Genomic DNA, 12,500 nt, shown 5'->3' with positions numbered 1-12,500 from the left:
GCACACACCTGCCATCAATTAAAGAGTCTGATTTATCCCAAATAAAGTTCAGCTGTCCTAATAGGATTTTCCTGACATTTAGTCAGTTGCCTGCTACAACAAAAGCCATGGTTCGCAGAGAGCTTACAAAGCATCAAAGGGATCTCGTTGAAAGGTATCATTCAGGAGAAGGGTACAAAAAAATTTCCACAGCATTGGATATATCATGGAACACAGCTTAGACAGTCATCAAAAAGTGGAGAAAATATGGGAAAACAGTGACATTGCAAAGAATTGGACATTCCTCCAAAATTGATGAAAAGACAAGACAAAAACTGGTCAGGGAGGCTACCGAGAGACCTACAGCAACACTGAAGGAGCTGAAGGAATTTCTGGCAAGTACTGGTTGTGTACTACATGTGACAAAAATTTCCTGTATTCTCCATATGTCTGGGCTATGGGGTAAGGTTGCAAGATGGAAGCCTTTTCTTACACAGAAAAACATCCAGGCCCAGCTAAAATTTGCTAAACAATACATCAGGTCTCCCAAAAGCATGTGGGAAAATATATTATGGTCTGATCATACCAAGGCTGAACTTTTTGGCCACAATTCCAAAAGGTACGTTTGGTGCAAAAACAACACTTTGCATCACCAAAAGAATACCATCCCCACGGTGAAGCATGGTGGTGGCAGTATCATGCTTTGGAGTTGCTTTTCTTCAGCTGGAACTGGGGCTTTAGCCAAGGTAGAGGGAATTATGAACAGTTCCAAATACCAGTCACTTTTGGCCTAAAACATTCAGGCATCTGCTAAAAAGCTGAAGATGAAGAGGAATTTCACCTTTCAACATGCCGAGGATCCCAAGCATACATCCAAATCAATAAACAAATGGCTTCACCAGAAGAAAATTAAAGTTTTGGAATGGCCCAGCCACAGCCTAGACCTAAATCTAATAGAAAATCTGTGGGGTGACCCAAAGAGGGCTGTGCACAAGAGATGCCCTCGCAATATGACAGATTTGGAGCACTTTTGCAAGGAAGAGTGGATAAATATTGCCAAGTCAAGATGTGCCATGCTGATAGACTCCTACCCAAGAAGACTGAATGCTGTAATTAAATCAAAAGGTGCTTCAACAAAGTATTAGTTTAAGGGTATGCACACTTATGCAACCAGCTTATTGTATGTTTTCTATTTTTATTTATAATATTTTTTATATATTTATTTATCAATACTATTTAATCATACCCTAGCAAAGGCTAAAATTCTCACCATTTGGAAAACATCCTATATAATCTCACTACATAAAGAAGGCTCTTCCACTGAATTCTCCTATTATAGACCAATAGCTATACTTTCTCCGCTTGCAAAGAAAGATTATAGAAAAATGTATACACAAACAACTCATGCACCACCTAATCCAGAATCACCTCATGGCAGATACCCAACACGGCTACCATCCACATCACAGCACTACTTCAGCCCTACTAGCTTTTACCAATACCATAAACAATAACCGTAAGAATAATCACATATCCTCAGCCCTCTTCTTGGATCTTTCCAAGGCATTTGACATGGTTGACTACCAACTTCTGATTCACACCCTGCAAACTTTCTGTCTAGATTCTAAATCCCTTCAATGGTTTAAATCCTATCTCAGTGGGAGACAGCAGGCTGTTCTTTGGCAGAACAGGCTCTCTAACCTACTACCTAACACCCTTGGAGTACCACAAGGCTCCATACTAGGGCCACTACAGTTTTCCATCTTTATTAACGACTTGTATACTGTCATCCCAAATGTCAGCTGTATCCAATATGCTTACAACTCCACCCTGATTTATTCAGCTACATCTCCTACAGATTTATGGTCTGCTACCCAGTCCACCTTTAATACTATAGAAAGCTGTCTCTCTGGACGTCGATTGATGCTAAATCCCAAAAAAAACTAAAATGCTGTTATTCTCAGCAACACAAAGGTCTGCTGCTTTTACCTTTACCATAAATGCAAATGATGGCACAGTAATCTCCCCCAACCCCTCTACAAAACTATTAGGTGTCATTATTGATAATAACCTAAAATCCGACCTACATGTAAACCAGTTGATCAAAACCATCAATAAAAAACTAGAGTCACTTTACAGAATAAAAGCCTTCCTCACCCCTCCAGCCAAAATTGCTATAGCTCGCTCTCACCTACTTTCAGCACTTCTATATGCATCCCCCCTACTCTCTAATCTAAACAAGACTGTACTTAAACTCTCAACCTGTTATAATCACATTGCCAGGTTTGCCACTGGCCTGCCTTTTACGACACACCACTGCATCAATCTTAACCAGCTTGTGTGGCTTGAACTACCCAGTCTAATCCAATATAACCTACTGATTACGGCTAACAAAATCCTTTATAATCCAGATAATACTCCAGCACTTAAAAATCTTATCACCCCTATAACAATCCACGACTGCTTCGATCCTCGAACAGACTACTAATTCATACAATCAAAATTAACAATGCAGCCGGTGATTCCCTCTTTGCAAACTCTGCAGGCAGAGCCTGGAACTCATTTCCAGCTGATATTACTTTACTCTCCTCCCTAGGCCAATTTAAAACTAGACTCAAACAACATCTGGCACTAAACTGGCTTTTCCACTGCAACAAGCTTGGCTTACTCTCATCAAGAATGTGAAAAATCTATTCATCAGATTACTGTTGAACTTACCCCTGACTGTCACTAGGGAGTAACTCTAACTTGTTGAACTTGTCTATTCATTTTTGCTTATGTATTCTTTGTCTATACCATATTTGTAATATGTTTTCATTGTTTTGATTGTATCTGCCTACCTTGGAGCTTTTCTTCCTGGGCCTCCGCTGAAAATGGACATGAATCCAGTCAGCTATCCCGGTCAACAAATGTAAAATAAATAAAATAAAATAAAGAAGTTTCCTAAATCATGTAGATGTGACCTTCCCTTGATGAAATCATATTGATGCTAGTCTAGAGCAATAACATTTTCTATATTAGAGATTATGAAATCAGACAATATATTCCAAGGCTTTGATAATTAGTCTTATTAAGCAGATGAGATTATAATTCATGCCATCTGAGGTAGGACCACCTTTATGGCATGGCTTAATGATAACCATTTTCCATACCTCTTGAGCAGGCTTTGTGGCTATGAGCATGCTTTGTGGGTATGAACAGGCTTTGTGGCTATGAGCATGCTTTGTGGCTATGAGTAAGCTTTATGGCTATGAGCAGGCTTTGTGGCTATGAGCAGGCTTTGTGGCTATGAATATGCTTTGTGGCTATGGGCATGCTTTGTTGCTATGAGCATGCTTTGTGGCTATGAGCAGGCTTTGTGGCTATGAGCATGCTTTGTGGCTATAAGCATGCTTTGCGGCTATGAGTAGGCTTTGTGGCTATGAGCAGGCTTTGTGGCTATGAGCATGCTTTATGGCTATGGTTAAGTTAAATAGCTTTTGGAGGGCTACAGAGAGTGCATGCTTGGTGCTGTTGATTATATAATGTGGTATAGTATCAGGGTGCATAGATGGGGTATTTTTTGTTTTAGAGAGTACTAACTGGACTCAGGGATTTGTGGAACTTCAATCTCTTCTTTTGGGATGAAGTTAGCACTAAACGTAGCTACAGGTAGATTATCAACATTTTTAGGGTCAGAGTAGGAAATACCATTATGACTTAAATCAGAGCATTGCTGAGTATTATTTTTTAATTGCCTGATGTGTTTTAAAAAAGGATTTATGATTACCCTTGGCTTTGGATGCTAAATTTAATTCTTGTTCCACTTTGGCCTTCCATATAGTAACACTCATATTTTCAGTGATTGTTTTAATACAGTAATCATGTGGAAAGATTTTGCTTTATGATAGACCTTAGTTAACATTTTCTTTTATTATAATGCTTATTAATTTTATCAGGATCACTTGATTTGTGTTATTTGTTAGATCGGAATACATTTCATTGGCATTAGTAACAAATGAGGCTTCACAGTTAGGGAATGACAATGTTGCAGTAAAATTTTGAGATCTCATCATATAGTTTTAATAGATTTATCTTTTTAAAGTCCTTGAATTCAGAGATGTTCTTTGTGATGGGTTTTAGATACCCTGAAAAAGAATATTACTGATATATGATTAGGCTTGATGATATATTAAGATACTATAGGATCAGTGCATGTAGTTGTGATGTTAACTGAGGAAGAGGTCAAGAAAATGATCACTCCTAATTGGCTGGTTAACAATTTGTACAATGAGGGTAATATTTACAATCTGTGGGTGTGCTCTGTCTTTGTGGTATAGGTGCTCCATTTAATTGATGGATAGTTGAAATCACCCATAACAAGGGTACATTTCTGTAATCACATTTAGAAAATATTCATGGTCTTGCTGGGACACAAAAGGTGACCTAGAGCAAGCTATAAATTGATAATTACTCTTGTTTAGGGTACTGTAAAGTTCAGTCACTTCTGCTTGTTGGTAGTGGGAAACACGTCTAGCAATAGATGGATCTCTAAGAAATACTGAAACTCTCACACAGATTCCAGCAGGTATGAATGCATGATAGGTGCAGAAACCTGGTGAAAAGGGAGTGCTGTCTTTAAAATGAATGATAGGTACAGAAACCTGGTGAAAAGGGAGTGCTGTCTTTAACTGAATGATAGGTACAGAAACCTGGTGAAAAGGGAGTGCTGTCTGTAAAATGAATGATAGGAGCAGAAACCTGGTGAAAAGGGAGTGCTGTCTGTAAAATGGATGATTGATTGGTGCAGAAACCTGGTGAAAAGGGAGTGCTGTCTTTAACCGGATGATAGGTGCAGAAACCTGGTAAAAAGGGAGTGCTGTCTTTAAAATGAATGATAGGTGCAGAAACCTGGTGAAAAGGGAGTGCTGTCTGTAAAATGAATAATAGGTGCAGAAACCTGGGTGAAAAGGGAGTGCTGTCTTTAAAATGAATGAGAGGTACAGAAACCTGGTGAACAGGGAGTGCTGTCTGTAAAATGAATGATTGATTGGTGCAGAAACCTGATGAAAAGGGAGTGCTGTTTTTAAAATGAATGATTGATTGGTGCAGAAACCTGGCAAAAAGGGAGTGCTGTCTTTAATTGAGTGATAGGTGCAGAAACCTGGTGAAAAGGGAGTTCTGTCTTTAAAATGAATGATAGGTGCAGAAAACGTGTGAAAAAGGAGTGCTGTCTTTAAAATAAATAATAGGTGCAGAAACCTGGTGAAAAGGGAGTGCTGTCTTTAAAATGAATAACAGGTGCAGAAACCTGGTTAAAAGGGAGTGCTGTCTTTAAAATGAATGATAGGTGCAGAAACCTGATGAAAAGGGAGTGCTGTCTTTGAAATGAAACCAAGCCTCTGTTAGCATTAAATCACACACACATCAATGTGCTCAAGCTGCAGGAGAGCTTTGATAGCTGGCAAATTACTGTTATGGCTTTTGGCACTGAGCAGGGCAGCCTTGATGTGGTCCAGATTGGAATTTACTGCAAGCCAGTTTGTTATACTGGGGTATCCATAAGGCAAATTTTGCTAAATAAATCACTGTGGGGTCAGCAAGTGCTTTAGCAAGTATGCAGAATACATGAAGTGGGAGGTGCAGGCCATCCTTGGTGAAGCAAGTTGGATTTTTGATCAGCTTGTCCAAGCTGTTACATACTAGATCACCCTAGAAAGACACCATCTATCAGGTTATACCTTTAATAACTGAGATGCCTAGGTGACTTAAAGGCCGGTTTTATATATTATAACGTAATTGTGCATATTATTACACATTACATACATTATTACATATTATTATAATACATTAATAAAAAATGAAGTCAGTGAAAGTGACAGCCACAGATGATATCACATCAGATATTATCAAGATATTGGCCATGTTAGGGGAGAAATGGCTCCAGAAGGTACTTATTGTGGAGAGGAGAGAGGAGTTATCACTGACAACTGGAGATTAACCATCCTGGTGCCATTGTACGGTGACACAAGGAATTCCTGATGGGAATGGGTGAGCATCTGGGTTTACTTCTGAGACTCTTCCTTTTCATACTGCTGATGGAGTACATCAGGGAACATGTTGGGGAACACATATCAACAAAGCTGCTGTGTGCAGATAATGTGGTACTCCAAGAAGATTCTGAGCAGGAACTTTACAAATTACTTGAGTCTGGAATGCAAAACTGAATGTGCATGAGAGGAAATTAAGTACAAGCAGGACGACATTTAGAGTAGCAAATGGAGGAAATCAAAAGAAGCTGACAATTGAGACTGAAAGGAAAATAGTAGAACAGGCCAACATCTTCTAGTATCTAGGAGGTGTGGTTACGGAAGGGAAACCTGAATGAGGAGGTCAAAGCAAAAATCAGAGGTTCGGCAACCACCTGGTACAAAGTATCAGAAGTAGTGTGCACTAAAGAATGTCTAAGAAGTTAAAATGTAAGGTGTACAACGCAGTTGTGTGTTCACTGATTCTGCATGGCGCAGACATTTATGCAATGAGGGCAGATCAGCTGACAAAGCTTGAAGTGATAGTATTAAGTGCCTGTGACAGGTAATAGGATGCACACTGGAACAGATGAAAAAATGAAAAATCAGAGCTGAAACAAGACTTGCCTCGGTTGCAGACAAGGTCAGTGAGAACAGATTTTAGTAGTTTGGTTACATGTGCAAGAAAGCAGAAGACAATTTGGTAAAGAAAATTTAGGAGAGACATGAAGAATGCAGGAGGAGATGAGGTTGCCTGGCCAAAAGATTGCCATTATATTATGTGAGCAAAGACCTGTAAGAGCTGGGTATGACTGTGGAACAAAGTAGAGCAGTGGGATTAAACCAACGGTTGGGAACACCTGACATGTAACTTTGACCCCATGCAGAAAATGAGAAAAAGAGTGATGATGTTTATGTTGAGGTATGTAATTCTGGCTCTTTCCATTGGCCATGGGCAGGAAAATGTGTAAAGTTGTTCTTTTACCTGGAACAGGAGTTAAGATACTTTAAAATATGATATACATATATATATATATATATATATATATATATATATATATATATATTAATACAAATGTTAACAAAGGGTTTGGCTGATGTACAGAATTAAGACTGACTTTTGTGGGTAAAATTATTCTGTGAAACTACTTGGGTCAGATTCATGAATGCCTAAACTAAGTGCCTGTCACTCTGAGTGAATAGACACAAGCATAAATCCCACTTTCTTCCTCTTAATTTTAGTTTTCCTTCTGATTTTCTTGCAACCTTATATATCGAGGGGGATTCATAAAGGTTACCACAAACATGGCCTGTATACCCTGTAATGGCAAACAATTTTAAATGAGTATCACTAACTTAAGTTTCTAGACTTAACCCACTTCCCACTTTCCTTGAGAAAGTGGGTTGCCTTCTTGGTCTTACAGAAACAGATGCTTGGTGCCACAGCCATGGGCTCAAGCTCAATGCCAAGAAATGTATAGTTATCCCTTTTGGGAAAAAGCATGTACCCGTGAATTACCACTTAGGTGGCAATACACTAAACACCGAAAGTGTGATAAGAGACTTAGGGACACAGGTGGACACTGGTCTCACCTTCGATAACCACATTGCCACAACAGTCAGGAAATCCTTCTATGTGGCATACCTCATCACTAAGGGCTTTTCATCCAGAAAAAAAGGAGGTCATTGTCCCACTGTACTCATCCCTCATTAGACCCATTATAGAATACAATGCCTCATTTGGTATGTACTTCTCAAGACATCTACAACAACTGGAAATGCCACAGAAATACCTCACTAAAAAAATCACAGGCCTAAATAAGATGCCCTACGCTGACCGTCTAAAAAACTCCAGCTATACTCTGTCACCTATCGTCTACTCAGAGGCAATCCCTGCTTAACATACAAGGCCATGTCAAACCCAGAGCTGTTGGACATGCTACACTTAAAGAAATCCCAATCCCTCAGAGCCACATGCTCCAGGGATCTAAACCTTGTTATCACAATGAACAAAACATGCTGGAGGGATAGGTTCCTAACCCAGAGACTCCCCAGACGCTGGAACAGACTGCCCATACATGTCAAGCAGAGCACCTGTTTGACCCACTTCAGAAGGAATGTTGATGATTGGATGGGAGATAGGAAATTCACCCCAGGGATCATGTCAGTTGCCCTGCTAGACAGGGGTCCAGGGAAGTAAATATTGTGGGAAGAAATGGCCAGGGAATTGTTATGGCTAGACTTGTATAGGCCCTAGGGCCGATAGCCTAGTACCAACCTATGAACCTATGAACCTATGGTGTTTAGATTTATCAACCTCATTAAGCCTCCTGTATATAAAACTAAATTTAGGCTAATAGCATCACAGATGGAAACAGTGAATTTGCAATAGTGAATCATATTATGCCATTTTAAAATACCTGAATTTGAGTTGACTTTATGCATTAAACACACTGAATGTTCTTTTTTTACATATATTTTTTGGTTGTGCTTGTCAATTCCTTTGATGAATGTTGATCTAAATACTATGTTCCTTTTGTTATCTTTGGCATTATGATAGGATTGTATGCTCAGTCAGGACAATGGCTGACTACCTTGCAGTCTGCTAGGATAAACATGGCGATCAGGTTTTCAGCAACATTTAAGGAATAGTACACTGGTGCCATTGCACAGGGGGATAATGCCCTGAGAGAACCCCAGGAAACCTGGGGATCTGCATGTTAGTGGTCTTAATCAGGGAGTAAGGGCTGAGGGGTCAAAGCTGGCTCACACATCTAAGGGGAAGGTTAGAGCATGGCCTGTCTGTTGCATGAAACTTGCAGGATAAGAACAAAGCAACAGTGCTTGTCTTATACAGCGGTGTATGCAGAGTCAGTATTGTGGAAGCATGCCTTTGGCACTAGTATTGTAAACTGTGCTAGAGCTGGATGTATGTTATGTGTGTTGTTTGGTCATCAGGTTGTGGAAAACAGAACGTGCAAATAATCTTCACAGAGTATGGTTTTGCACAGGAATTGGTCTGTAGTTCCCTGACATAAAGGCATTTGGGTGTTAGAATCACCACCTGTTCCTCTTCACACAGTTCAATCCCTATTTGGAGAGTGTGTCTATCCTTAAGAATCCATCTTTTGTTTTCCTCATCTGTATATTCTTCGGGTACCCTCCTAGCTGTTATCACAAACTTTTTCCCTTGTACTAATCAATTATGTTAATATGTGATAGTTGGTGGAATGGTTAAGGTATTTACCTTACAGACAAAAGGTGCAGTGTTTGATTGTCACATGGGGTAATGGCTCACAAGGACAGTTAGCCTAGTATGAACCTATGGATGTATTCCTGCTCTCCATCATGCAAATTATCAAATACATTACTCCTGAAATTTTTTGCACATATTGACTTATTTATTTCTGTACATATTCAGCTGTATTGCTTATGCTGTATGTACAACTATATTACTATTATTAGGTTATGTTTAAAATTGTATTGCTGTGTATTTGTTTTCATATTGAAGCAACTGAATGTAATCTATTGGAGGTTTCTTTCTGAGCGTCCAGTCCGTCCACTAAAAATGGGTTTCTGCCCAGTCAGACTTTCCTGGCAAACAAATATAAATAAATAAATATGACAATGAGGATCCAATAGGCTGATAATCAATGCATCATGAAGGCTAAATAAATAAAATAAACAAGTATTGTTACTCAGTTGCACAAGTCCTTCTTATTTTCTTCCTAGCAGTCCTAGGATGAAGAGATGCTTAACAAGTGGACATGATGATGGTCAGTATATGACCTGAAGCCGCAGCTGTTACAGTGGAGTTTGTAAGTTCCCTTTGAGGTTAATGTATGACACTTGTGCATTACAAGTCCTTAGTTTAGCAAAGAGGGTGAGGTAGGTTATATCCCCTCTTTGGAACTATACTGCCAAATATGCCTGTGTGATACAAATCTGAGAGAGCTAACATTTTTAGTAGGTGCGACATTCATTACAAGACATATCACTGTGTTTACCCTGACACAGATTTGCTGCATACTGTGACATGTTCTGTCTTTAGACTACTTCCTGAGTGTACACAGCCTGACATCCTGCCCTAAGCTACAGCTTTAATTTGCGGATAAAACATTTCCACCCAAAAGGGAAATGAGTTCTTTGTGGGCGTCAGTCTGAGCTTGAGGAAAGGCATGCAGTTACCGTGAATCAGTGGAAGCCTGAACTTTTAGCTCCAGGCAGTACAGCCTCATTTACCTTCCTAGCACTGATTTCTTCATCTTTACTAACACCATCATTCTGGTGAATCATTCTGCTGTGTAACTAAACTCATTGAAATGGCTAAATTAAACATCAATAACATTAACAACTTTAATGACCACTTCCTAATGTAGTGTTCACAGCTTGCTATCAGTGATGATTATAGCTAAAATAATACAAAAACATTATTTTTCAAACAAAAGAGGATCCGCATCATCTGCATTCATTTCGTGTTGAAAAGATTACTCTTTTGTGCAGTGTAGTGTATTCATACATATGAATATTTTTATTTCTCTTCACACCTTTAATTGCATTACAAAAACAATGAAAAAGATTTCAAACACCCAGTTACACCAATATTGCGGTGAAAAACATGCATAAGTATTGACAGCAGACATTAGAAGTAATGGTTAATGTGGTTTTATTGTAAAATTGTGCATTAAAATATTGTTGATAAAGCTAGGAAAAAGAAAACAGTTCTACTTGACTAATGCAACAGACAAATGCAGTGTAGAATTTGAAGTGATGATAGATTATTTCAGACATGCTGATATAGCAACTGGGGACAATACAGTTTTAACAGCTATATAGTGAAGACCCTCCTCCCACATAGTTAAAACATACACCATGGCAAGGAAACCAAACTGAAGTAATCATATGTGTTAGTAAACAGGAATGTTATTGTCTGTGAAGATTGGGGGAAATACAAAAAAAACTCATATCTTTCCCTTTATAAGATTTTTTTTTTTATTTCCTAATGCTTATACGTATGTCAGTAGCTTATTTTTATTGACCTAATTGCAATATAGAATTCTCATTTTTAGATTTGAGTTTATGGTTAGATGTATTTAGACAAATGTGATAAATTTGCATGACTCAAATGAATAAAACCTACACATCTCAAGTTCCTGATGTTGAAATTTTGATAAGAGACAACAAGCACAAATATTGTAATCAGGGGTGTAGCCATTTTTTTACAATTTGTACTCTATGGTCTAGTACTGCTACCCTCATCCATGCTGCCTCGAACCCTCGAAAATTATAGCATAGTCCACATCAAGAAAACCACACTCAGTGTTAACTAACATTTAGTAACAGCAATACACTGAGACAAACCCCTGCGTAACATCAAAGTAGCCAATCCTACAGAGGTGCACCCATACCATATGTCACAGATACCACACAGCTCAATTGCAGGCCTACTTCTCCTTTGACATCTGAGTGGTGCTAAGGTTTTGGTTGTTTTACAATAATAGCCTAAACTACTCACAGCAAGCAGCTTCCTTCCAGTCTGGCAGGAACCCAAGTGAAACTGTTCACACCAAAAAGCTCCTACAACTCAAAGCAGAAATAAAATAGCGTATAATGTTCAGAGCAAGCAGCCACCTTCCCACTTTTAACTCTAGTGCATGCCCTGTATAACACAGGTGCTCTCAGAGCAGCTTTATTTGTCAGTGTATATCAATGCTGAGAAGAGGTATTCCAAAAATGCAAACAGCAAATAAAGATCTCACCAACAGTGTAAAAAGATGGCTTGCATGGGGATGTGTTTGTAATAATTTTAGTATTTATTTTCCCTCTGTTTTGCCTTCACACATTGACATCTCACCTTAATTCATATTAGCCAAGATCTCCGTTTATTATATTGTTGGTAGTGATGACCCTCACCGTGTGTGTATTCTTCCTCTCTGTTATCTTATATTACACTCATAGTATTGAAACTCAGCAGACATATTGACATTTCCTCCAGCTTTGCCACAACCCACCCCGTCCTTTCCATTATTGTATGTCAGTTTTATTAAAAGTGTTTTATCACTACAGTATTCATTGTATGTTCATTCTAATGAAGTCTATGGCACCCATGCAGTTCAAATATTCATTGTCATAGACTCACATAGTAGACTACTGTCCAACACACAGAAACAAAGCCCAGACTACTGCCTTACAGCCCTGACTGTTAATAAATATTGCATCCTCCCCTCCAGTTGCCATCCATATCTGCCCATGTCAAAATTTAAAACTTGTTTTCTTCTTCCTGATTAACATCTCACAAACCTGCTTCACTGTTGTAATTTCAAAACATAGCTCTCAAATTCTTGGTGTAAGAATCAGGGACAAAGCCAAAAAATAACAAAAGGCAAAGATCCTAAATCAGGGGCAGACTATAAATATTGCTTTTATATATTTGAAAAAAATGTTTGAATGACAGGCTTTGTATTACAATGAGTTTTTGAAGAGCATGAAGTGAGTACCTCAAATACTTGTCAT

The 12,500-nt window shown here is 38.7% G+C and overlaps 1 protein-coding gene across 1 annotated transcript in view; it reads left to right on the top strand.

Annotated features, from left to right (window-relative positions):
- Positions 1-12,500, top strand: part of HEG1 (heart development protein with EGF like domains 1) — a 556,295-nt gene that overhangs the window by 20,307 nt on the left and 523,488 nt on the right. The window lies entirely within an intron of this gene.

The sequence above is a fragment of the Protopterus annectens genome, chromosome 6.part0, assembly GCF_019279795.1.
Source record: "Protopterus annectens isolate FY-2018-M chromosome 6.part0, PAN1.0, whole genome shotgun sequence".
In the NCBI taxonomy this organism is placed as follows: Eukaryota; Metazoa; Chordata; order Ceratodontiformes; family Protopteridae; genus Protopterus; species Protopterus annectens.
This window is presented reverse-complemented; position numbering and strand designations above follow the sequence as displayed.